At 39.5% G+C, this 27,957-nt stretch overlaps 1 long non-coding RNA gene across 6 annotated transcripts in view; it reads left to right on the top strand.

The window, feature by feature from the left end:
- The window catches only part of LOC110356929 (uncharacterized), a 72,177-nt gene that overhangs the window by 23,988 nt on the left and 20,232 nt on the right, over positions 1-27,957 (top strand). For 3 of the 6 annotated variants that reach the window (XR_010473647.1, XR_010473648.1, XR_010473643.1), the window contains exons 2-3: positions 22,832-27,311; positions 27,815-27,939. This is a non-coding gene — a long non-coding RNA (uncharacterized LOC110356929). The remainder of the gene's footprint in view (positions 1-22,831; positions 27,312-27,814; positions 27,940-27,957) is intronic. The other 3 variants (XR_010473645.1, XR_010473644.1, XR_010473646.1) reach the window with 3 other exon arrangements.

Below are 27,957 nucleotides of genomic sequence, written 5' to 3'. Positions count from 1 at the left end.
GATTCTTGTTCAAACTGATAAAATTTTAGTTCAGGCAGTCAACAACTCAAACGAAATGTAGTTGTCAAAATGAGTTTCCAAGTATAGTCTTCCCATGTACAACACACGAGACTTAACTGTTCTGGCATCCAGGTGGAATGTGTCTGTGGTTCCCTGGTATAAACCGAGTGCAATACATTGCTTTTAACATCTTGTTCTGAGTATCCTGGATATGTTTAGAAGATGTTGGTGCCAGCTGGCAGATTGCTGGTGAGGCTGAATGTGTGAGGCTGCCATTCTTGCAGTGTTGTTACAGCCCCACCATTCCTTCATCCATTCTTCTCACCCCTGTGATTTGTTTTGCCTGCACCGTATCTTCTCATCATTTTCCCAGGCCTGGCTTTCTTTATCAAGCCTCACCTTTGCCGCAAATTTTGGTTGTAGGTTTTTTGTTGTGCTTTTGTGTGTTGCTTTTTTGGTGTTTTTTTTTTTTTTTTTAATAAAATTCAGGCCATGTGTTTCCTTTTTTCTTTTCTTTTCTTTTTTTATTTTTTAACCTATCTAATTGCTTTTACGTTAGTCTCACTAATCCATAAGTGCCAGTAGTCTCTGAGATACCGTGTCTCATTTAATTTTCAAAGAAGCAGAAGAGAGCTAAAACAAGAAAATGTCACAGCATAAACAGACAACAGAAGGGAAGAAAAACTAGATAAAACAGTTTCTTATCCTCCTACTTTATATTCATTCACTCAGCCATATCACATGTAACATCAGAGCATTATAATCTCTTGAAACTCAGTTGTCACAAGGAGACTGATAAGTAGATCCCCCTTAATTTGCACAATTGCACAAATTCACAGAGACTGAGAAGAAAATATGTTCTTGCCCAATCACTATTACAGGGTTGAAGGTCCCATTGTTTGCTAGTAGAGGCAGTCAGTGTTATTTCAACACTTTTTCCCCAGAAAATGAGAATATGAAATCAAAACTGTTGTGCGTGTGGTGGTTTGTTTTAAGAAAGGATGATTCCCAACACAATATTAGTTTAAAAATATACAAAAGAAAAGCTTTGAAACTATGGAAATGTTTCTTTGGATTTTGAAATTAAAAGTTACATTTTTAGTCTAAGTGACTTCTCACTTAGGAATTTGAATTGATTTAAAATAATCAAAGTTAAATGTTTAAAAAATCTTGAAGGATTTTGATTGACTTAATCTATGTTGTATCTGGGTCTCCATTTGTGGAAAGCTTCATCTTTTTATTCTGATTCCATTATTTTCTAAAAATAGAGGGCATATTGAAGAAACTTAAGTATTACAATTTGAGCCATTGAGAGGAAGAGCTAATACTCAGACCTGAAAATATATTACCTCATTTATTAGGATTTTGCACAAGTTCTAGTTCATAGGCCTACTTGGTGATGAGAGTGAAAAAATCTCAGGTTATGTGTATAGAGAGTTTCACTGAGAAAAGAATCAGAAGAGGCACAAGCCCCTTCTGCTGTTTTTGCAAGGTCCTTCCATTAGCTTCCCAGATTAGTTCCAAGTTTCAGAGCAGATTTGGATTTGCTTTTGCTTTGAAGATGTGGGATAAATGCTATTGCTGCCTACTGGTTAAGTGAAAGGCTGATCTGTTTTATCCATCTCAATCATAGTTAGCCCAACCCCAAAGTTATTTGACAGCCTTAACAAAAGAAAAAAGCAATAAAGGAGAAACAAAATTTTAGAGCATAACATTAAATTTTGACAAAAGCACTAGAACCTCAGTTTTCAGTCCTTGCCTTTTATAAGTTAATACTAGTAGCAAATTCTTTACAGTTAAAAGAAGTTATCAGCAAATTATTGCACAGCTGGAGAAATAACATGATACATGGTATGTCAGAGGCTGGGGTAGGAAAATTTCCATTTAAAATAAAACAAGCCAGACTCTAGTGTATCATAACGCCTTGGAACTCAGGAGAAGGAATGAAACAAAATGGCTCACTGTCCACATGGATGTAAGCAGAACTCTGCAATGGGGAAGTCTGTTTTCAAGTTATCGTGTGATGTGATTTTTAAAAGCTTTGAAACACGCGTTTTCAAACTTGTGCATATACATTTGACATTTATTCAGAAGATTTGTATTATATCATGCTATTCAGTTGTAAGTATCTGTGTTAACCTGATATTCATAAATTAATATTTGAAATATCATTACTTCAGGTGTTATATATACTGTAATTGTCCCTCAGAACTGCTATAGCCTATATGGGCAACATTTACCATCTTTTATAAAGATCGGAATAAATAATTAGAAGAGACAGTTATGAAGTTTTAAATAAAATATTTCCCTTTCAAAACCAAACCAAGTAAAACAGAAGCTATATGATAGGTTGATTTAAACAAATTTCTCATTCTTAATATGTTTTAGTGTTCCAAAATTAAAATAGTCTAACCTACGGAATGAAAAATCCATCTGTGCTGTTCAAAACATCAAATTTCAATTCCAAGCCAAATGTCAAATAAAAATGTAACAAAAAGATGTTGTCCTTTTTAGAAATTAATGGAATATTACAAATGGCATTATGTAAATTTTGTATTTTTTTCATTCAGAAAATGTGTCAAGACTCTGTCATTTTGCTTGCATTTGAGATGGGAACTGTTTTGAGATCTTATATTCTCACAAGATGGAGAAAACATTTCATTCTGGATAGAAATTATAAATGTAGCGAGGGTAGCTTTGTGATTTATCCTTCCCATAAGCATTGACCTGGTAGATGAGTCTAAGAGTGAAAACTTAAAAGATATCAGTGACAGCAAATGTAAAGACAGTTCTTTATCCAGACATTCATCTCTGAACATTGGTGTAGTGGAGAAGCTATTTGGCTCACACCTGCTTAAGGCACAGCACATCCACTGTTGTCCTTGATATTTTGTAAGCTATTTTTCCAAATAACATTTGCATACTGGAGTATTCTGTTGTGTGAGACTCACTAACGTGTGAATCTCAGAGAAAGGTAAAATTGGCCGATACACAAAATTTCAGAAGTGAAAATCAGGGATAGTTTCTGATAAATCAAAAAGGTAAACGCCAGAGAATGAGAAGAAATATAACTCATAGTGTAATTTTGAAGGTAGGCATCTGACTGTGGATTGAGGAGGTTTTGCCTGCTGTGGATGTATTCATCATAGCAGAAAACTGGTTTTGTAGTCAAACTGTTAATGCTGTACAAAACTGCTCAAAGATCATAATTGTAAGGACAATTGTTAAACACCTACCTAAGGGAAGATAAGTTTGCAAGACTTTGCTGTTGTGGAAAGAAGCCAACCATAGCGTAGTATTCATTACTGGTGTGGAGCTGCTTACTTTTCTCATATTGGTATAAATAATACTGGTAAGAACTACACTATCTTTGAATTTCTTGCCGTGATTGCCTACACAGTGGGTAGCAATGCCAACCCTCTTTCCTCCAGGCCCCAAACTGATGGTCCCCACTCAATGACTATATAACATCCTGTCATGGGCAGGATTAGGCCATCATGGCAAAGCAGAGACTTTTGTTTGTCTCCACCAGCAAGGAGATGTTTAAAGGGCCCTCAGCCCACAGGCCGTCATGCAATCAGCCTCATCCTCCTCTTGTGTTGTCCTGCCAGGGCTGCAAAGCTGGTGCAGCGGAGGATGCGGCAGCTGCACACGGAAAGGATACCTTTAGTGCTAGGGGGAAAAATTCTGCTCCTCCAAAAAGCTGAATACCTTCCTTCCTGGGAGCAGTTCAGGGTATTTAGTGCTGTAGGGTATTTATCACAGGAATATTGCAAATCCAGCCAGCTAGTTAACATTGCTAATACTTTTGAGTGGTCAGCCGGAAATGGTGATTGTTTTTACAGTAGATGATCTGATAGGCTTGCTGCTTTTAGTTTAGAGCGTATTTTGTGGTTTAATGGCTTCTGACAAGCAATATGAACAAATGCTAAATTGGAAAAGGCAATAATATATGGAAGCTCACAAATGTGAGTGTCAGTGGCAGCAATTTGTTCTTTCTTGTTTGCTACCCAGCCACCTCTCATTATGTTATTCTTCATGTCTTAAAGTCGACCAATTCCAGGAACAAATCAATACCAGGGAAATCCTTTTGTCTTCTTCTAAGGCATAACATGTAAAGAAAGCTCAGTCAATATGTCTTTTAACAACATCTCATGGAAATGCCTGGATTTCCCTTCATGTTCTATAATTAATTGAAGCCCTTGCCACCCACAACGTATAGCTGTTCCCCTCTATAATTCTCTTTTGGCTTAATTGTCATTTGTTTTTCTGTTCTATTTGTCTTTAGCGCCCCTTTTTTTTTTTTTATGGTGTTGGATGTGCTTTGTACTTAGTTTTATCTTTCTGTGCTTTTGCTTCTAAATGTCAGCATAATTTTTCTGCCTTATAATATTGGAGATGTTATAACCATCAATCAGTCCAATAGAAGAGCAGAAAAGATTAGATACCATTTATCTGTATTGGTTGCCCATTGTAATGACCCAGTGGACAACATGAACAGATAATCTGTTGCTTTGATGGAAACTAATTATTCTTAAGAGTGACAGCATCGAAATAGCTTTTGTGACATTGTTCTTAAAAATGATGACTACCTAGTCATTGCTAGTGTAAGACTGCAATTCCGTGCTGTTCCTCAATGATTTCCCTGTATAAGCAGCAGGAAACCTAGATTTTTTTTTTTTTTTTTAATTTTTTTTTAAGGAAAGAAGCCTATTTGGAGAGACAAAAATATCTGACATCCCATGTAAAATGCCTATTAAATTTAATACAGAAAACACTGCGCTAGCTGCTGAAAAGTAAAAGTGCACTGCCATCTTATTTCTGTCGCGTGTAGTTGATCTTGTTGTTCTGTGAATATGAAGCCTGTTTTATTTTGACAGCTAATGGTTCTGCTAGTGTACTGTGCTGGCATTTCACCTACTGAAAAGAAAGTTTCCTAAAGCTAAAATATATGTCTAATTGAATGATGGAATTAAAAGGAAGTGATACAGTTAAAAATAGCTGTATCCATCCTTTCCAGGCACATGTAAATCACACGACTTTTACTATGTGTCAATTAAAGGACTTGGCGGGGGGGAAGGCAAAAAATAACCATGCCTTGCAAAAACTTTAAAGAACCTCCTTAAAAATTGCCTGCATGAGAACTTGGTAAATGGCAGGATTCTTCAGTGTGCCATGAAACTTAGTACACTCAAGCTGTTGTTGACTTGGGAAATGTGAGGGAAGAGTTCGGGGAATTGGTGTCCATGCTGGTATAGAAAGACCATTAGTGACCTTAGATCCTTATGTAATTACAGGGCTGTGAGTGCCACACGATGGGTGGGAAGTGCTTGCATGGTAGGTGCTGTGAGCCTTAGCCAGAGGACAGTGGCTTCTTGAGTGTCCCACAGCTGCTTCTAAGCTTGTGATACTGATGGCCTTTGGGGCAAACTGCATAGGTGAAGTGCTCTTCGGTAGGTTTGCTTTCAGTGTGTACACTAAGTGTGAGCTGTGGTGTTTTCATCCCTGCTGCTCGTGGATTATTGACACATCTGGGAGGAAGCAGAGGGATATCCCTGTGTTCCTAAAAAAATGAAGGGAGGTACTAAGTTAAGAAAGTTAAGCTGATTCCCTTTAGGTAGGTGAGTGCTTTTCAGTGCTGCTGTCATTTGATTTCTGTGGTCAATAGGAGTGGGATGTCTGGAGACAGTACCCATGACCTGGCCTGGTCAAAACGTCACGTTGGCCGTTTTCATGGTCATATCTGACATGACTTAATCTTACTTGGGCTATTGTAAATCAAGATGTCAGTTCCACCATGCCACAAACCCATGTAAATGGGATCATAAACTTGGATCTCTGCCCAGCACTAAGTACCAATCACTGCCAGAGGTCTGTGCTCTTCTGTGGTCTCAGTGGGCCTAACCACAAATTGAAACGGCTGAAGAAATTGGAAGGCTTTGCGGCAATGTTGCTGTGCCCTTCTCTGCAACACTTTCTTGAAGGGATAGAAAAAGAAAGCTCAGAGGTCAGGAGAATGGATATACTAATTTTAACAGTTAAAACTGATGCATGCTGTGAATATCGTAACAGCCAGCACTGGACTAAATTTGTTTTCATGGGCACTAATGAAAATTTCTTACTTATATAGTTATTTGGAGTCAGGAGCAAGGGGTAGGTGTAAAAGTCCAGACTGTTAACTAATAACCTAAAATAACCTAAATGCATAATCTAACTTCATGAAGAAAATTAAATAATCCACAGCAGAGCACCTAGAAATCCTTTTGAAACATCTGAGAATTAAATTGTGATGATATTTTAGGATGGAAATAGTCAACGGTACAAAAGATTTCAATTGGTTTTGCAGGGAACACATCATACTGGAAATACATATTTTAAGAAGCACACTTCAGGGTGGTCTCTGCAGCCAGTTCTCTGCTTCCCACCTCTACTTTTTCTTTCACAGGTCTTGTCTCTTCCCTCTGTAAAAGCAATGCAAACCTATGGGCTGATGAATTTTGCTGATTGCTAAGAAGTGTTTTTGCAGTTTTCAGCAAGATATGCCTTAATCCTGTATATGTGTTTTATTAGAAATATATTCAACAAAGACATCTCTGTGCACATTTCAAATGTCCTTATGTGTGTATGTATTTTTTAAGAAGTCCCATAGAAATTCCACCATCTCTTCCTATATTTTTCTCCTTCTTAAATTGCTCTGGTGGTAGAGCCTGCTGTAATCAGCCCTTTTTAAAATACACAAAGCAATCTGTCATCTTCTACACAGCATTTCAGATCTTTCCAAAGTGTCTATCTTAGCACCACTGAAAGAAAAAAACCTGATGTTAAGAATTGCAAAGTTAATGGTTAATCAACAGTGTCTGGTCCTCATCCATGGGACATCTTGTAGAACAATCAAGCCCTGCTCCGTCATAGTCCCAAGCAGTGATTGCTTCTGCATCCTATGAGGCACGAGGCACAAGGGATGAAGATGGAGCACCTCAGTAGCTAATTAAACAAGGCAACTTACAACTGAAGTACATGCCTGGCTAAATAGGCTTGAGTGCAGAGTCTGGCAAGCTGATCTGTCTTTAAGTGCTTTGCACCTTTCACTGTACCTGGTTGAACATTAACATCCCAAATTTGCTGATTTTCACCAATATCCTGCCACATGCAGAGAACTAGCTGAAAGGAAGCTGGTATTTTTTGTAATGTAGTTCCTTGAAGCATTATCCTAAAAAAGACATCAATCTTCACTGTTGCAAAGAAACAGCACAAGATGTTTTAAACATTTTGAAGGGAAGATACACTGTCTGTACTTTCCTATTTCTCCTCTACTATTTCCTCACTCACCGGGATGTATGTTTTTATAATAATTCAGAAAAGAAGTGTCTAAAGAAAATGAAGGAAGAGTAACAAAGTAAGTTATCTGCTCTTCCCTGCCTGTTCACAATTTTTCTAACCTTGTCTGTGGCTGAGCCTTTTAAAATTATTTTATCAGTACATTTCAAGGGTCACCAGAATTTCTTTCTGAAGAGCCAGTGAAGAGAGCTAAACAAAATAAAAAACAGGAATAAATGCAGATAGAAAGCTTTTCCTCAAAGCAGTTTATCTTCATCTCCTCATCCTGTCTGGATCAAAAGAAATACATATGCAAAATCTAAAGGAAATAAGCCAAATATTTGTTGGAAATAGACACTGAAAAAGGACTGAGGTAGTTGAACCAAAAATGCAGATGTAGGAGCATGAATGTGAGGAAAAATAACATTGAGAAGCTGCAGCTAGTGCAGTTGTGAATAATGATACTCTCTAAGAGAGTACAGCAGAGATCACAGACTGGCATTCCAAAAATCTGTGGAAAAGTCTGTGCTGTAACAGAAAGATGTCAGTGCAGAGAAAAAAATATTTAGCAAGTTTGGCAATAGTTACTAATGTCTGGGCAGAGTTGAAAATGAAGTTTTCCTTTCTGTAGGAAAGGTTGTACCTTTAACATTAAATGATCTTAAAATTATGCATTGTTCTCTGACAAAGGACTGCGCAAAGTAGTTGGAATTTACAATATTGGGGCCCAAGACTTCTAGGCAATTTTGAAAAGAAACTCAATTCTTGTAAAGAGTTAAGATTTCTTAGAATAACTGGATAGTTTGGAAGGTTTGGGGTGAGCACCCAGTTGGCATGGGAGAACTTTGACAAGAATTAACACAGACCATCTGTACCAGCCAAAGAGTAGGAACAGTTTTGAGTGGAGGATTTTGACCATCTATGAGGAGTGATGGGAAGTTTAAGGGATAAAAGAGTTAACATGAAACACGAAGATGCTTGTGTAGATAGCTGATGAAAATGTGCACAACAGCTGTTACGAGGAACTGATATGGTGGAGGAATGGAACAAATATGATAGGATGGAAGTACAAAAATTGAAAATGTACACAAATTCGGAAGCCCTTCCATGGTATGTAGCGGTGTTCTTAGGAAATACTGTCAGTCCTGTAACATCATAATTAAAGGCAGATAAAATTTCTCAAAGTTCATGAATGAAACAGGGAACCAAATCGTGTCTCCAAAAATAGTTAAGGCCATGGAAAGATCTGCAGTGTCTGATCTGGAATCAAGATGTAGTATGCAGGATGCACAATTAGTCCTTGAGCACTGACTGGGATCTACACTTTAAGTGCTACACTGTAGTTCATAACCTCACTTTTCCCTGCCTGCCTCTTGTAAAGGAGCTTAAACAGGAAAACTGGAAAGTACCTGTACTGCTCGGGACATGGTGTGGTGGAGGCTTCTCAGATGGAGCTGAATAGTTTCATGCATATGGCAACTGCAAGCTTATTGCATAGAAGAGCACATTATTACAGGTAGCTAATCCACCTCCTGTGCTGAGAAGGAGTTTTGTGCAGAAGGAGTGTTGTCTGCATTATAAAAAGATACTCTGAGCAAGTCTTTCTCTGGGCACTTTGACAAGATCCTAATGTTGTAATGATAAAAGCTCCTGGATGATTGTTTCTGCCCCAAATAAAGTACTTTGGGTTTGTATAAATGTCTCAGTTCCCACATGCCTATTTCTATTTCTTTTTTTCAAAGCTAAGATATTTCTAAAGCTGCATTCGATGACAGAGACCTTTTATAGAAGATGGTACGGAAAGTTAAATTTTACTAAACCGTTGGCCAAGGTAGTACGCTATAAAAATACTGACGGAGGCTAAAGTCTGGAAGTACAGACGCATCAATGTGGTAATGCTCATCTTAATTGTCTGTTTTCTGTTAAATCAGTGAGAAAATGCAAATTGCCATAATTGGAATGAGATCAAATTTAATTTATATTCTGTGTAGCTGAAGTGGTTTGTGAATGTTTTCCCCACCAAAAAAAAAAAAAAGCCTTTTGAGATATAGAAAATATTCACAGCAGTTTTCAGATATGTTGAGATAGTGCTGCTTTCAGTGCAGTAATTCAAAATGGAAAACACTCTAACTGAACCTGAAGCTAAAATAAAAGCATCTGGGATTTGATTTACCCCAGTACTTCCCTTTATCCTCTTTTTTATCCTTATAGAAAGAGGGGGAAAAAAAAAATCCCCAAAGCAGACAACGAAACTATTGAAATTTTTTTAGTTAGTTTGTTTTCAAATCCTCTTTTGTACCTATGCTACATCCATAAGATCAAACAAAACGAATCACAAAGTGAGTGGAAAAGGATTTATTCACATGATTTGAATTTTGCTACTTGCCTCATCCAGTGCAAAACCGGCACAAGACTGTGCCAGACAGTCTGTTCAGTAAAAGGCATCTTTCAAATCAGGTGATCTACCTGCCATGTTTTCAAAGGCGGTAAGCGCTTAATGCCCATGTGTCTCCTGGCAGGTGTGAAGATTTACCTACTCATTCTGCATTAGTGTAAATAAGTGCCCAAACCTCGATGTATAGTGAATTTGTCCCCAAGGCTTAATCTTATACCACTTGGATTTCAACTTCAGGGAGAACATTAGTTGTGTGAGGAGAGAAGTGATGCCTCGGTTGTACACTGCAGCTCAATTTTGGTCTGAGTACTGGATATGCAGGGTTTGACTAATAGCAGTCAAAGTTTTCTCGTTACGTTGATATTCACTGAAACACCTAAACTAACCCTGAACTGATAAAATTAGAAGTGGAATCAGCAGAATGCTGCAAAACAATATTTCATTTCCTGCAAATGTTTTTCCTGCTAATAAACATCTGCCAGGAGGACTCCATGGGGGCAAGAACATCTCAATATACAGAAAACTTAAAGAAGTATTCTTCCATGTTGCTAATGACTTGGTCAACTGAGAGCATGAAACACAGCTCATTTTTGTTTGTTGTTAGGCAGAACATGCTTGATTCCTAAGTGCAGAAAATATGAGCTTTTGATATCACTACTTAGTATAATTGACTCATCTGAGTCCTGTTTGAACCCTATGATTCATCTTTTCTCAAATTAGTAGGGACATAGGTAGGATAATCTGTGGATATAATCAGTAAAACATTCACAATGCTTTCCACTGTAATGGATTATCCTGTCATTTACAGTCTCTCTTATTTCTGTTATTACCGGGGCTTCACATCCCAATTAAAAGCCTCATTAGTTTGTTCCTGAGGAAGCTGCCCCTCTGTGTTGCTGCTGACAGCTGAAGGAAGTGTGTCAGCTTGCTGCGTAGAGCATTATTTGCTTGAAGTTGGCAGCTCGCTTTAGCATAGCTGTCCCCCTGCTACATAGGAGATACTTAAGTGTCAAGCGTTTTCAGGCCATCCATCATCTTTGGCCATTCCACCCACCCATGCTCAAGCCACATCCACCAGTGCTGGTGCCCCTCTCTGCCTTCCCTTTGTCATTATGTCATTGTCAGTTGTTCAGTTTATTCAGTGATTAATCATCATTTGGAAGGTTCTGCTGGGAGTAAACAGAAAAGGGGGTATTCCTGCAGGTGGTTTCTCTCTGATTAGTTAAAGCCACAATGGCTGGCTGCTGAGCCTTTGTTTCGGTTTCTTCTGAAGATTGCACAGGCTTTTTCCTTACCAGAATTTAACTAGGTTGGTAGCTGTGGGCCTGCCTTGGGTACCCTATAGGAGTATGCCAAAAACTAAACTTGTTAAGCTCAGAGGAATTGTGCCAGTCTGACAAAGATTGGTAGAGGGTTTTTGTAAGGAGTCCCTTGTTGTTAGTGTCCACACTAACCCTATTGCGGCTTCAGCAGTAGATTTTCATGCTATTTGTTCAGAAACACTTGCCTGGCTGCTTTATGTGTGAAAGACAAATATTGCCCAGAATATAAGGGCGATTCAGCATTTCATTTCTCCTTTGTATTTGCACCAACTATTTTATGAAGTAAAGGAATAATAGTTTTCAATAATCTCTGATAAGGGGGAATTGTGTATTCCACACAATGTCTTAAATGCAACTATTTAACTGTCTAATAAAGCATGGTTAGTTTTACACCTCTTTGGGTCACATGAGAAGTCATGTAAGTATTCCATGTATTTTCTCTACTTCTGTATCCCTTGACAATAATAACTCACCAAAACTTACGTTCCGTTAGAAAGCTGGTTGATGACAGTAACCTCTATGCTGTGGTTCCAGATCTGTTAGCTTGCCTGAGTATTAAATTGCTGTTCATATTTCTCTTGCAGATTAATATTTCTTTTTATGCTGCAGCAGCTTTTAATGTCATCAAAAGGAGACAAGATGAATAAGATATGTGTGGGAGGATGAAGCAGTGGTCACTCAAAGTATCCTGCTGTTTACTCTGGCTGCAGAGTTTATAGTCCCTCCCACAGGGCAGCTGGCACTGGGCTATGATTTTAGTACTTGCATTATTTGCAATTCACAGCCTCCAGTCATGAAATGACAAACTTTGAGCATTCAGGTACACTTGCAGCAGCTGTATTCTGACAGGCAAACTCGCAGATGTGACAGGGTAACTCTGAGTGACGTGATGAAAGGATACTTTTTTTGCATGCTCACTATTTGTTTTATTATATGTGTAAGAAAGGGTGGATGAGTGGGTAACTGTGGGTGGAAACGACTTGAAGAGCAGCACAACTAGACTTACTGAAACCTGAAGAAGATGCAGTCAGGGGCTTAGGTGGCTGTATGTTTAACTGAAAGCATTCTCAGTGTTTTGTGCAAAAAGCCCTTCTTTTGGTGTGTTTTACCCCGATTCTCGAGGGCTCTGCTCCACACCTTCTCCGCATGCAGGAAGTGAAAGGCAAGAAATCCAAGGCAAGCAAATAGCGGTGGTGAATGGGATAGCTTTAAGAAGAGTTTTGTCATGCAGACCTGCTATTCTAGCTTGACTGGGTACGGCCATAGTGAGCATTCCTCTGCCTGGGAATGATTCTCCGGGGGTGTTTCAAAGAGTAAAAAAGCAGCCTGCATGCCCTTTATTGTCCTAAGGCCTAAGCTAGGACATTTCGGGGGAGGCAGGAGAGATAAGACAGGCCAGCAGTTGTATGTATAAGTGTGTACGCAGGCCCATGTCCACACCAAGTATGCAGGCATGGGTGGTAGGTAATGTGCCAACAACTGCTGTCCTAAGCTGCACCGGCATCTCTTCAATCCTGCTGAAATCATGACTCAAACAAAGGGGGGAAAAAAGAAAAAGCAGCTTGAAAGTCATTAAGATTTTGAAAACAAGCTGTTTGAGGGTTTATTTGCCCATACTCCTCAGAGTTTCTGGAAAGTCTCTGTCTAACGCTTCTCACTAAGGCCCAATTTGCTGCCTAGCAGCATTTAAAATAATGAATGCAGTGATTTTTCCAGAACCACGTACCTCTAAAAGCGAGCTTCACCTTGAGGCAAAGTGCCAAAACCGACATGGGTTTTAGTATTGCAAGAACTGGTAATACTGCTAGCTGTCACTGTGAGAGGTCTCACCCACCAGGTTGCAAATGCAGAGCCCTCTTACAGTTTGTGTCTGTGAAACCCCTCCTAGTCTTGTCTCCTGGTGTACCACAGGTAGGGATATACTTACCCAAACAGGAACCCTTTGGCTTTTGCAAACCTGAATAATTGCGTGGTCCAAAATGGGAGCCTTAGAGTAAAACTCTGACAGGAGGAAGCCTTGAGGGCCAGGTCTTGCCAATCAGCAAGGCTTTTCTTCCACGAGTTGCCTGGGACACACAAAGAAGGAACCTCCTCTGGCATTTCTAGTCTTGGCCCTTCTTTGCACTTTGCATTATCAGAAAAACCTGGCTGTAAACCACTTGTCACCCACAGTACTTATGTTTTACCAATTAATATCTGACTCATGCTATATCCGAGCTGCTTCACAGTCTTTTGCAACTACTTGCTTATTGGTGTACATAAAATAAATAAATGAAAAGGCCTAAACAGTATCGGAGCTTTATAGAGGCTTATTCAGAACAAGGTCCTTTGGGAAAGAGTTGAATTGCATTTTTTGGGCTCATGTGGGTGCTTCAGATAAAATTCACAAGTTTGGCTGCAGTTTGTTTTTCATGAAACATAGGAAAGTGACAAAGGTGGTGGCGCTGTGTGGCTATCACAAGACCCCTTGCTCTCCTGGTGCTTCCCCTCCCTTGTCATCCCATGGCCAGTGTGGAGGAGCAGCGGTCAGCAAAGGGCAGGGGCCAGGGACTCCTGGGGATACAAGGGACCTTTCCCCTTTGGAGCAGCAGGCATCTTCTCTTTCTCCCCACAAAGCAAAAGCCTCCAGGAGGTTCATTTACTTCTACTCGACTCAGTTCTGCATTTGGTGATGTGGGGTTAGCTCCCTAGGGCCGTGAATCGTTCCTCCACCCTGGGGCTGGGTGGTCCCTGCAGCTTCAAAACCTGCAAGGACCACAATATCAGATTAATGCTTTTGTGTTGGATACTTTTTAACATTAAAATTTTCCCTTTGTTATTATTTTTGTTTTCTCAAGCTCTACTACGTGCATCATAAAGCTAGGTTAATATGTCTTCACCATATTTGTTATGGTTATTGTTTTTTAACCAAGCTGCAAAATCAGGTGGACCTTGTATGCAAGCACAGGCTTTACATTTTTCAGTGAAAGGTAGGTTAATTTTTAAAGCATGGTGATTAAGTTGATATGTTGTCCATAAAAGGCACCTAATTTGCCAGGAATTTATTTGAAAAGTAAGACTTTTCTTTTAATTGCAGATGTTATTGTGAACATTTTTTAAAGGTTTGATTTAAAAGAAAAGTACTTAAACTAAGTGACAGAGAAAGGGAGATCAATGAAGCAAGCTAACTACAGGCAGCAGATACTAATTTTGTGAATAGCAAACTACCATTACATTGAATACATAAAAGAAAGTTCTTATACTCTGGCTTATGCCAGGAATCTGTACATACTAAGGGATTTCAGGTGTTTGTTTTTGTTAATTGGTTAATGCTGATAATATGTCTAGTACTCTACAGTGAGCTCTGCCCTGTTGTTAACAGTGCAGTCCCATCAATGTAAAAACTATATTAAATTAACATATAGCTGCAGGTGACATGGCATCCTATTCTGACATAAATCAAATGTGCACTCTGATACAGCTTCTTCAAAACTCTTAGATGCTTTTCCTCAGACCTCCTGTCACTGGAGCCATTTTGGGAATGGGCATGATACTGTGATTATTTCTAGTTCAAGCAGCTATTTTTAGCGTTTGCATATTTTCTATAGAGCAGAGCCCAAGACCTAGATGAAATCTGAACTGCCCTGGTCACATGTGATCTGTGTCTGAAGGATGCTGGCATAGTAAAGGAGTGTCATGCTTCAAAATGGCAAAAAATCCACTGATTCCTGTCTTCTCTATTTTTAAATGCAGTTAAACTATATGTAAAATTATATATGTGTGTGTATAGATACACACATATATATATATAACATAGAAGCGTATTTTCTTGTGTTCTTGTCCGTTTGGTGGGGTTTTTTAGTTTTTATGAGCCAAAGAGTAACATCCAAATGATGTCCTACCCTTCTGATACTGGTGTGCTTTTTGGAAATAAAATCTTTTTGAAAACAGGATTTGATTGGTTTTGTCCTCTTAGATCGCATGAGGTGTTAAATTGACTTTATGTGGCAGTGGGTCAGCAGTGCAGCTACGTTATTGAGGAGCTGAGGGTCTTCCTCTTTGGAACTAATGATCCAGTCCTGTCACCACTTACTCTAAATCAAATGGTGCTGAATTTTTCACAAATGGGAACATCTTAATCAATATACTGAAAAATTTCATCTATTAATATTTTACTTCAAGGATTTTTTTTCCCAGTTATTTTCATTGTTTCCAACAATGCCTTTTATGATCATATAATGGTACTGCCTAAATCCTCAAGTGAACTCATGAATGCATATCAGGTTCATAAGTACATAAATAGTTTCCACTGGGTGTAGTAGACAGACCGTGGTTGTGTTCTGGAGCAGCCCAATAATGTCGATTGTCCTCACTCGTTCTCACACTCTTGCTTCTTACTGCTCTAAAAGCTTTTACTTGTATGTTCTACTCTGTTGATGCAATTTTGACTCAGGCAATGAGTGAAAGGACAACTTTCAATTTCTCAACTAAAATAATGAAGAAAAACAATTGCTTCACTAGGCACTGTTACCTTTATGATACATTAATTATTAAGGAAGAGATTATATGGATCAAAAGTACAAAGGCTTCTTAATTAAAGGCAGTTAATAGAGCAGTTTTTTGGGAACAAGAGAACAATGAAACATAAATGTGTGTACAAAACTGTGCCCCAGAAAAGATTGGCAAATGTGTTTATTGTGGAAAAAAAGGAAGTGTATGTAGCTGAGAACATGGAAGACTGAACTGCATGAGGACTATTTCTGTCTAAATACTTCTTCATTTAACAATGAAAAGGAAAACAGACACTGGCTGGCATCTCCTTCTGGCCCAGTAAAACTGATGAAAGCTTCTCAGCCAAAACCATATCCAACTGGAAAATAGAATTTCATTCAAAATGATCTTTTCCTTGAGTAAATGGTGTAGATTTTGGTAGAAAACTTTCTTATCATTAAATGTAAGAACTTCAGTGCCTTGGATCTTTTATTTAGAACCACCAATTACATGTTGAAGTCTCAATTTCACTTCTCTCCTCCCCCCCGCAACCATGTGGTGACTTTTCAAGGCACCTTCTCAGACTTCAGAAAAACGATACAGCAAAAATTTTTTAAAAAGTAATTTTGCTTCTGTAGGCTCAGATATCCAGCTTGTAGGCCGATCTTCCCCAAACCAGACAGAGACTGGCCTGCAATGGCAAAGAAGCTAGAATAAATAAAAAACTGCACAATTAAAATAATTACCTGGTTAACTAAGAATCACTGATATAAATATATATTGCAGCTTGGGGTACTGTCCTTCAGCTGATAAAATGTTTAATAGCAATGATCATAAAACCACATGCCATTTCCTTTGTTTATATTCTTTTTGAGCTTTGAGAATACGCTCAAGTGGTCCTGAACTGTGCCTCCTGAAATGACAAACCTACACAATTCAAGTGTTGTCATATGATAGGTGTATGAAAGAGCGGAAATCTCGCAGATCCCGCTGGCAACATTGATGCCAATAGCGTTGGCTGGAGGTGCAAATGTTCCTGCCGGAGCTGTTGTGGTTGGAAATGTGCACCAGATGAACAGCTGCCCTCCTCGCTCAGCAGGCAGGTTCGGCACGCTGAAGTAGCTGCTGCATAAAGCACGGAGAGAAAAGAGCAGATAAGCACTATTTCAGCTGTAAAGCACAGGAAGATGTGTTTCCCATTGTAACTATAAAAAGTATTTTAATATTAATGTAGAATGTATTCTCATCTCTGAGTGGGGGATTTATATAGATCACTTGCTGTACATGAAAGTAGGAAAACACCCCAATTATTCCATTATGTTATTTATTCCTCCACAAGCATCCATTAAGCAGTTTATTTTCCAATTAATCCTTACTAGCAAACAAATGTTATTCTCCTTCTCCATCCCCAATGGTAACTTCTTTCTTGTGAAACAGTGGGTGAACTAATGAAATGATGCTTGGTGATTTTGTTGCTGTTATAAGAAAAATGGTATAACAGCAACGGGGAACCATGCTATTTAAGAAAGACTGTTTGCAAAAAGAGAAAGTGCAGTAGTCTTCAGAAAGATTATTTTCGTGGCAGATTATAACCAACGTGTGTGTCTGAATGGAGAAAAGTGGGAGATAAAGAAACGGAAGTGATCTGTTATCACTTTTCTCCTCTTCCCAGTTTTAGACTTTTTAGCATGGCCCCTCCCCAAAGCTTCCTGAAGAAACGGAAGTTCTTCACTTGGACAAATGAGTTATTTAAAGGTAGAAAACAAGGAGCAAGAATATGTTTGGGTTGCTTAATGGAGAGATGTCACAGGAGGGTCCTTTGTGAACTTGCACTGGTCCTGTGCTGCTCCGTGTCTTCACAGATACTCGCTTGTAAAGTGGGTGATGGTGTAGTGAGTGTTCTCACTGATGCAACATTATTTAGAGCAGTTAAAGAAAAATATTGAAAAAATAAAGGCTTTAAAAGGTGTACAGAACAGTTTCATGCTGTAGAGTGCCTAGGAAATACTACTACTACTACTAATAATAATAAAAACTCAAAACAGATGAAATTCAGTACAGATTAAAGTAAATTATGTACATGAGGAAAACACACCTGATAGTACATGCACATGAAATGATTACTGTCACACTGGTGTTACCACAGGTTTTGAAAATATTTAGTCAGAGCCCAGTATTGGGCAAAAAACAAACAAAATTAAGAAAAGATAAGGAAACAGAAGATAGAAAAAAACAGTTTGGTCACTGCGGTAAACCATGAACATGGTTTAAAGGGTAGTGCTTCTCTGTATGGAAGAGAAGTAATGGGGGAAGAGATTATAGAATGCTGTAAAATCCTGACAGTTATGAAAAGGGTGGATAGGGAATTACTATTCCTGTTCTCCTCCTATACAACTACAAGGAGCCATCAAAAAAAAAATCAGATTGCAGACCAAATACAAGCAAAAAGAGTTACTTCTTCACATGGTGTACAGTTAAACTCTGGAAGTCACTGCCACAGGATGCTCTGGATTGCAATAGGCTTACAAGGTTCAAAAAGCAATTAGAAAGATCAATCCATCTGCTAAATATAAAGATGCCCTGCCTGGCTCAGGAATCTCTGAAAATGCAAATTGCTGCAGGGTGAGCAAGTGTGCCATAGACGTAGCATTATACATCTACCCTGTTAGATCTTCTTTCTGCCAATCTGCCAGTGGCTGTGGTTGGGACACAGGATGGTTAACCACCTGACTCGCAGGGTTTGTTGCTGTCAGGAGATGGGTACAGTCAGGAAGGGGGAAGAAGTAGTTTGCCTTTCCTCAGAGCTCTGGAGGTCTAATTACAATGGACAGTAAAGGGCTAAATGATGAGACAGCTGCTTGATGCATTTTCAGAGAGGAAGTAAGTAGTGATTTGGGGAGAAGAGATGGAGCAAAATACACTGAGGTGGAAAAAGCCAAGCCTCTTGAGAATCATCTTGGCTATTAGTGTTGGCTTTTGCAAGGAGGAGGTGGCTGTCATTGCATTTTAATGCATTTTCACAGGATTATCTGTGTGAGGCATTTGAAAACTGCTGCTGCAAAATGCTGAGGTGGGTCATCACCTGCCACGGTGACCATAGAGGAGACCAGGAGAGGCTCACCTCCTCCTGCCCTGCACAGACCAGTCTCAGCAAGCTTTGTCAGGGCTTTTTGTGTGGAGATCGGGCTGAGCTCTCAGGACCTGCCGCCACGTGTACAGCTGGAGTGTGCAGTCACACGGGCTGTGAAACCTCCTGTGAGTGGAGTTTTGCAAGGTTACATCCAGAAACAGCCTGGTGGGCTTTGGTTATGTTCTTATCTGTTTAGGTAAAGATAATTTCACTTTATTCTTGTGCATTACTTTCTGGAGAAGAATGCAAATACATGGGGAGTATATTTTTTACATGTTGAGTATCTGGTGGCTTAAAGGTTGAGCTCAGTTGCAGAACCCGAGGGCTACATGTCTTGGTGTGCTGAACAATTACAACAAAGAAGTAATTGTTTTCTGATATTCCTCTTTTTTCCCCTCTCTCTCTTTTTTTTTGAGTAAAATTCACATTTGAAATCTCTTTTGAACAACGCTTTGAAGTAGAGTGTAGCTCCCAGAGGTGGATAATCTTAGTGCTAATTTACTATACAACAATGAGCATTATTAAAGGACATGTGAGTGATTCATCCAGTGAATGAAGAAAAATTATTCCAAATGATTATTGATGAGTTAATCAAGATAGCCACGTCAACTTTCTTTTATCCATTAGTGTGAACAGTATTTCACAATCATAATAATAAGAGCCAAATGTTAATGGCTGAGGTAATCAGACCCTAATGAAGAGCAGTGAAAAGTGCTCTCTTTAAATAGTTTACAGTTTCCATAATCACTGGAGTGGTCAGTTGGTCCCATGATTCTTCATATTTCATAATGTATGTTTACTATGAGTTTTTGTTTTTAATTTCCTTTTTCTTTCTCCAGAAGGTGAGTAAACAGATAAATTAAGAAGCATAAATCTATGTAATAGCATACCAAATAAAACTCATTTTATACAATGAATTCTTTCCAGAGAAAAGGATTTTACACCTGGAATTATAGGTAGCTAGGAGGCTGCTTCTGCCTTTAATTTCTGTTCTTCATATAATTCTTTTGTTGGGCGTAATTATCATTTTTAAGAGCTCAGCACAGGCTTAAGCTTTATGTACCAGATGAAGACCCTTGACTGCTTTGGTGTAGGAACCTTGTGGGGAAGAATATTTTAACCGCTATCTTTCCCAGGTAGTATGCAGTTCACTAACTGGTTTGTGTGACTGATCCTGTGAGTAAATTTACTCAAATGGCTTTTCAGGATCAGTGCCTTTCTCCTTGCTTCTGTAGTTGACTTGCCTTTCTTTCCCTGTAGTATCTGAGACCATTCTTTGAAAGTATGTTTTCTCCTTTGCTGTAACATTTGAAAAATCAATGAAAACGATACAATTTTTTTTGTCATTTTAGGCCAACAGACTTGCCCAGTGCTTGTAGTTCTGACTGGTCCACAAAACATCCATCCAGCTTCCTCCTTTTTTTTTTTTCCCAAATGGTGAGACTTTCTATCACTGTCTAATAAAATTGAGACCAGATCAAAAGCCACAAAATCAGAAAGTGCCACAGGAATGTCCTAGGTCACTGTGATGGCAGCAGATAGCAATAAAAAGGGAAAAAAGCAATTTGGCCTGGGGGCAAATGCCTTTCTGACTCCACTGGTCCTTTCCAGTACTCTTTCCTGGACAAAAACCTTTCCATCTACAAGTCCCTCATTTGATGGATTGCTCTGGAGGCTGGAAGGGGTAATTTGAATAGTTCAGCTACTCACAGTTTGTAAGGTGGGAAGAACACAATGTTATTTTGCCACACCATGTATATGCACCAACCCTGATGTCATTTTGGACAGGGACATGGCATCGTCAAGTCATTCCTTAGGTTGCTAGCGGCCATGCCCCAGACTGGGAAAGACCTTTCATCAGCAGGCCCAAGCCCAATTTGTCTGTGTCCTGCAGACTACTCAAGCCTTACCCACACATTGCCTGTCTCACACCACTGTTGTCTGGATGCTCGCTGTAAGGGGAAGTGGTGTGTGATAAACTTGCCTGCTGAGATGCTGCCTTGCATGCAGCTCTCCAGAAACATCTCTTCTGCTTTTTTTGTGGGGCAGACCACAGCATTAGGAACTTAGGAACCTTGTAGTCTTGGCTTGTTTGACAAACTCTCAAAACATTGAAGCATGTGCTCCAGGGAATGGCAATGATGGACCATGATGCATCTTTAAAACACCCCAAAGAGGATAATAGATGCAGATAGGTATTTCAGCAACTGAAGCATTTATGATGATGCTCACTGTAGAATGATTCAGCAGTGATATCCCACTGAAGGTTGTGAGAAAGTACAAAATTTGATTGATTTCTAGGTGTGCAAGTCTCCAATAAGGAACAACCCTGATATGGCAAGGAGTTGAGATGGCTAAGAGACACCTTGATCAACATCTCCGATAGATCCAGTGCAGGCACCAGCACATGGCCCTGACTGTGCAGGCAGCACGGCGCAGTAAAGATGCATCAGTGTTCTCCTCTGGAAGTCTCCAAGAAGGTGTTTGCCACATGACTGCTGGATGACTCAGCCAGTGTCTGCACAACGTCAGGCAAAGTGCGTGGCACCAGGGGAAGCAAGCTACTGCGTGAGATTAACCCTGTTTTTGCAGGAGACTGAGTTCTCCTCAGAGCCAGGGGGATAGGAACCCTCTGCTCCTATTGCCAGATGCATATCCAAGCCCTTTGTCTTTGAGGGCAGAAATAAAAAATCTCCAACTCTCTAGAGCCTGCGCAGACTGTAAGGAGGCAATTGGCATTCTTTATGGTTTAAAACATTTTATTTATTTTTCAGATTCAACTCTTTGGGAATATTATTGGAAATCCGGGGGATAGATGTATCTGGGAATGCATAAACATGCTGATAATTACAGGAGCTATTTGCTGTGACTTTTACCCACTACAATAACTTGAGATGGTAGAGACAGTTATAGTGTCAAACAAGAAGTGAGAAGGAAGATTTGACAACTTTATTATGGTTATTGCTGTTTGAGAAGCCACCACACAGCTAGTAAGTGTACACTGTATTTAGCACGTCTTGCTGTTTCTTCCAGAAAGAGAGAACATCTTGGATTGCTAGAATTAATGGTGCTGTAGTGCAGGTCAGAAACACACTAACAAATAGAAAGTAGAAGCAAAATTTCCCTTAAAATTATTCTAAACTCTCCAGGATGTATGTGTGTATGTGTATACCAGCATGACATAGGAAGGCCAGGGAGGTGATATTTTTCCTGTTACCTGCTTGGAAATAATGACTTGGCTTTTCAGGTTCTGTTAGCTTCTGTTGCTAAGCTGAATTTGCCCTGGTGCATGTGTGTACATTTTGCTTGTGCTGTCTAGGGATGGAGGGAAAATGCAAGCACATTGTTGGAAAGTGTGGCCTGTCCAACACATAAATGTATATGTGATACCAGGCACTGTCACGTGTACATCAGAAGAACAAACTTGTCCTGACCTGATAGCAACTTTTGAAGGCAAGCTATGGAATAGGGGTAGGCCTGTAAATTCAGAGCTCCTCTGACTTCTGGGTACTGAGGGTTTTGGAAAGTGAATTTCATAATTAGTTCTCATGTTATGTCCTGAAATGACCTGGTCAAAGCATAGGATGTGGCCTTTTCCACAGTACAATGAGAATGGAAATCAGATCTGTAGCCAAATCCTATGGTTTAGCACTTCTGTACTGAAAAGAGAATATTATACTTTTATGTTATAACAAATTGATATACTTGTATACTCTATACTCCACCCTAGTGTAATCTCTGTTATGCTGTTTTATGCAAGAGTAAACTTGGGATGCACTGCCTTAATGGGAATTTCATGAGTCTTGATCTTGACCCTACTATGCTACTTATTCCTTCTCACTTATGTAATGCTTTTTTTTTTTTTTTTAAAAAAAAAAACACCATTATGTTATATAAGCTATTAGTAGGAGACACAAATTATCACTTGGGTAAGATTTTGTCTCAGTTTTATCTGTTTTTCTTTGCATTATCTGACCTTTAGAAAAGTACCATTAAAATACATTTTCTGCTGTACATAAATGATTTTAAATGAATTGTTTACTAGAGATATGACATTTCCATGCACTGTGAGTTACTTATGCATGTGAAAGAAGAGATTAAGAGAGCTTTTTTATATCAGGTGTACAGTATCACATTTCTGTTAAATGCCCACCTGCCATCAGTGGCCTCGTAAGACCTTTGACGTTTGATTTACAGGTTACAATAAAATTTCTTGCCCCTTGCTTTGCTGCTGATGATAATGCTTGTTATCTTCTGGAGACACTTGTTTGCAAACTTAGAGACACTACATGATGCTGAATTCTACTGGATCTCCGTGAGTCATTAATTTCAGCCTATTCATGTCCCCATCTGGTTCCCTCTGAGGCTGCTGCCTTTGATTGAACCAAACCTTTGCATTCACACAATGTGTGATTTGTGTAAATGTATGTATTGCTTAGCTCTCGTGCTCTTAGTAATCGATCTGTAACAAAGACGTATCTTTCCCTAGGAAGGGTGGTGGGACAGCAATGGTGTTCTTGAAAACAGCAGTCTGGGATTGCTGATGGCTTAAAGCAGCAGCCTGATGCCGTACTCCTGCTGCAAGATCAGCCTCTCACCTGTAGGAATAGAAAGCAGGACTCAGCCTCTGCAAGTGCAACCCGTGAGATGAGGCAAGCCAGCACAAGAGTATTTCATGCTCATTCCTTGCGACCTCCTCTTGCAGCTTCATGCCTGACTCCTCCTGTGTTTGGAACAAAGTCCTGTTTTCTTATGTATCTAATCAAGCATGACACATAAGCAGCTGGCTGTAACCCTGCAGGAGACTGACAGTGTATGTGAGAAAGATGGAGGTAAAACAAGGTAGGTGAAAACCTTCCCCAAGGTTTTTGGACCACTCCTGAGCCTTCCAAAGATATCAAAATTCCTGTTTACAAAGACAGACAGCAATTACTCTCTCCTCATCTTTGGGGCCTGCATCAGCAAGGCACTTTTAAAAAACATACAAAATACAATAGTGACTTTTTACATTTTTCTGTTTCTTCTATGCTTGGCTTGGCAGATGTGTCTGTGTGCTCATTCAATCCACTTCCATCCATCTTCAGCAGATACCAATATGCAGCATGTAGTCCTTGCATTCCTCTTTGGCTCCCATTTACAAGCTGCTCTCAGTTCTTCTGCTCCCCTGCTTCAAAGCCCTTCCCAAATGGGGAGCAGGCAGTGGCAACTACATCCCTGAACTGACAGAATGGGAAACTTCATGCTTAGAGGGTTGTCTTTCTTACAGCCAAGTCCTCTGCCAATTTACTTTAGCTGTGATAAATTTTATCTTGCTTTCTTTGAGAAGCATTATTTCTCAAATGATTCAGTGTTTTCTTTTTTTTTTAAAGGTTCCTCTTTTTTTTTTTTTTTCCTCCTTAAAACAAGCAGGTAACTTACAATTTAGCTAGTCTACATTATTCCTAGATCAGACCATGAATTTTGGTAAAAGGAAGAAAAGTACAGGGAACACTGACCATAAAAGGGCAGCTTTTGTGTTTCATGGGCTTAGTTGGTGGTTGGTGCTTCACCTTTTTTTTCCAGCTGGTGGCTGATGCTTTGCTGCTTCAATTCAAGCAAATAGTTGGACTGAATTTGGAAAATTAACATGACAATGTCAATGTCAAGACCCATTACAATAAAAAGAGAGAGTTCTTATTTGCAAGGTAGTGTCTTAACAGCTTGGGGTCAGAGGAACCCTTTCCCTTCTCAAATTGTGTGGGTCATGTAATCATGAGGAAGGAAAGTCGATGGTGATTAATTTGTTGATTTATTTTACCACTCTTTTATTTTTTTTTTCAAATGTATTCCTAAAACGACAACAAACATTTCATCGTGCTTCCATCACAGTCTTCTGGCTTAATTTTTTGGAAGCACCTATGTAAGCTGTTTTTAATCCCTGCAGTTTTGTTCAATGACTTCAGCTGAGGAGGACTGTCACCTCCTTGAAATTTCACCTGGCAACTTCAACATTTTCTTCATTTTCTTTTGTTGAGAGGAGAGTGTGATTATGCTGTCTGGAAGATCTCCCATCTGGCTCTCTGCAGCTTTCAGCTGGCTCTGGGGGATGTATCCTACTCCAGCCGTATCTGCACAAGGTTTGTTACCGTAATTTCATTGTGCTCACCCTCACCTGCATGTCCAAGAGCTGGGTCTTAAAGGCCCCATTTAACCACAATGCTTAGATGGGTTCTTTCTCCTGGTTGTGAAGACTGGTATGTCTGTTGACTCCTGCAGTCCTTAATCTGGCAAATACCCCTGTAAAATCAAAGGAGCAGCACCTGTGCTTAAACTAAGTGACCTTAACATCAATACAGGTGACTTAACAGAATTGCCAACTGATTTTAATCTTCTTCAGACTGTTACTGGAAATACCATGTTTAGTACTGATTGTGCTTAGCTAAAGAATTTTCTGGATATAACCGTTGTTGGAGTAACATCCAGAAGAAGTGCGTTCAGGCAAAAGTCTCTCATCTGTGCCTTTGGATCCACCTTGCCAGCAGGTGAAAATGTTCAATGTCATGCAGGATCTGCTTAGTTGTTTGCATGACATTTAACATAAAGCTATTGTCCTTCCTTTCCTTTGCAGATATATTTTCCATTTTTTCATGACTATTAAAACAGTGCTGAGACTCTGCTGCGTGGGGTATATGCACCAATTCTGATGGGGAAATTTGTCAATGAATTTTCAGAAAGGCTCAGGATGAGCAGTGTTGGGAAAACTGAGCCATCAGCTGTCTCCTCATTTAAGAAAATAGTTCCAGGTTTGTTGTAGTTCCCAGAAAATTAATTAATTATAATTAATTGATTATAAAATTCAATGCTTAAAAGAGTTATTTTGGGACTTATAAACTCTGAATAAACCAAATAGGAATGGGACTTTTTCCAGGAATTTTTGATTGCTTAACTACAGTTCTCACTATTTTCTACCACTCTGCTTGGGGAAAACACACTCCTGAAATAGTGGTTTTAAATTCTCTTCACTATCCCTTCCTTTTAATTTCTTTTTGCTGTGCCAGTACCTCTGTTGTGTAGTCCCATCAACAGACCATGGTAGCAACATAACACAATTTTCCAAATATACCTTTGCTGAGGGATGTCTTCTTCTGACAGTTAATATTTGATTTTGTTGCTCTTGTAGCCCCTCCTTTTGGACCTATATGGCTTTGGGTAAGATGAGTGTGTGTTTGTATATGTGCATGTGTGTGTGTGCAAGGAGCGGGGGTATCCTTTTTGGTATTACTCTGTCAGTATAATGGATGTTTTGTTGTGGGTTAAATTGCTAAAATAAGTATCTCCTGTTTGATAACAAATACCACAATGTTTTTTAAACTTTATCTCCAATTTAAGGCACTATGTTTCAGTAATGCTAAAGATTATATTTCTAGTAATAGCATTTTAGATTCACTTTAAAGCCCTGTGGATTCAAATTCCCTAGTGTTGGTTTTAATAAGATGTCATGGCTTTTCCCTTCAATGACAACTGCTCTTTGTTATTGTTTTATTTACATTTTAAACTGAGCTGAACACAACAGTTTTGAACATGAAAGAAATAGCAAGGTAGACTGAAATCTTTTAAATTATTATTTCTTTTAAGCAGGCAACTTTTTGGAAGGCTGTATTCTGCAGTCTCTAAAACGTTTAAGTTGTTGTCGTGTGAACTCATGTGAGAGGAGGAAGACAGAGAACTCAAGTGCCTCATTCTATAGTGTGAAATGAAGTTTGTGGGTGGACTTTTCACAGGGCTGCATTATGCTTTGTCTCCGTGTGACACGCTGGTTAAATGGACAGGACAAGCCTTTGTAGTTTTGCAATGTGCCATTGTTACTTAGCACAGGAGACCAGCGCAGTATTGGTGTAGCTGTTCATAAACTGGTGATTGGAAAAGCTTGTACAGGGCAAGACAGAAAATGCTATATCATAATTTTGAGTCTGAGTCTTGAAGATGCTTCTGGCGATGTGAAACACTCCCTTTCCTTAAAAACATCATTCCCTCTAATCCTCGTTGTGTGATGCTGCAGATGGAGACAGTACTGAGCATCTATTAGCAATTCAGATACACAGGGCTGAGGTTGGAGTTTTGATCTTTTATGTTCTCCGAGGATCTCTGAAGAGTATTTTTGGCCTGGGGGTTTTCCACAGCCCTATTTTGTGAGAAATGCTGAGTTCCCATTTCTTTTCTTTCTGCTTTGCTGAGGGTGGGGCTCTGAAAGCCGTTGCTGAAAACTTCAGTTGTAGCCTGTCTTTTTGAAGTACTTGCATTTTAAATACTTTATGAGCTTGAAGTATTCTAATTTCCCCTGGAATAACAAGCACCTTCCTTTAACAGTAGCCGAGAGGAGACTAGGTAACAGCAATTTTCACACACACTCTTCAACTCATGCGAAATCTCTTACCCCAGGGTACCAGACTTGTTTTGCACTGCTGGCCTGGGCATTAACCATTACCTTTAACTTTAGCAAGGAAGGAAGGGTTTGGCCTGAACTGTGAATTCGGGATGTTTGCTAGAAGGAGGAGGTGCATAAACCAATAACTAGATGTCTTCATCTGTTGCAGCTGCTACCTTGCAACGGGGGCTTCTGGAGCTTTTGCTGTTCATAGAGTCCCAGAGAGCTGATGGCACGCAGGGAGAGCAAACTAAAGTGTCAAGAGGATGTCAGGTACGTGTTCACCTGAGGTGTTTCAGAGGTCCTGGACAAGCCATATGAAAACACCAGGGTGCATCTGACACCTTCCCACATTCCTTGCCCAGCTCAGGGAGCACCACTTTGTGTCATTTTAACACTGATCCTGAGAAGTCTAGATGTTTGTCTGGCAGGTCTGTGTTGGTGATTTGTAAATTTAATTTTCCTATATGCTGGAAGGCTTGTTTTCTGGATACTCCCAGGTTTTATCGCGGTCCTTGAAGTTCAATATGAGAGGACATGTCTGTCCTTGCTATTATTTACTCATAGGTGCTTGGTTTAGGAAGCAGCTATCTTGCAACAAGGTGAAAATATCAATTGGCGTGTTGATCACAGTGAAGGCAATCTGTCATACATATATTTCTTCTGCTGAATGCATAAAAATGTGGGACTTATGAGATTACACTCTCTGTTGCACTGGCTGTTGTATAAAAGATTAAAGTTTGGAGTAGTTTGTTTGATTAATTCTGGTTTAGCAGACTCCATTGCCAGTATGTGACCAGAGGCACCAAGACAAAGGATGATCTTCAGAACTTGTTAACTGCACAGGAGCCGGGGTGACTTTCACAGAGGTCACAGAAAAGGGTCCGTCCCAGCTTGGTGGGTGAGTGATCTCCCTGCA

Source organism: Columba livia, chromosome 6, assembly GCF_036013475.1.
Source record: "Columba livia isolate bColLiv1 breed racing homer chromosome 6, bColLiv1.pat.W.v2, whole genome shotgun sequence".
NCBI classification, from domain to species: domain Eukaryota; kingdom Metazoa; phylum Chordata; class Aves; order Columbiformes; family Columbidae; genus Columba; species Columba livia.
Note: the sequence above shows the minus strand (reverse complement) of the source record. Positions and strands in the feature narration are given on the sequence as shown.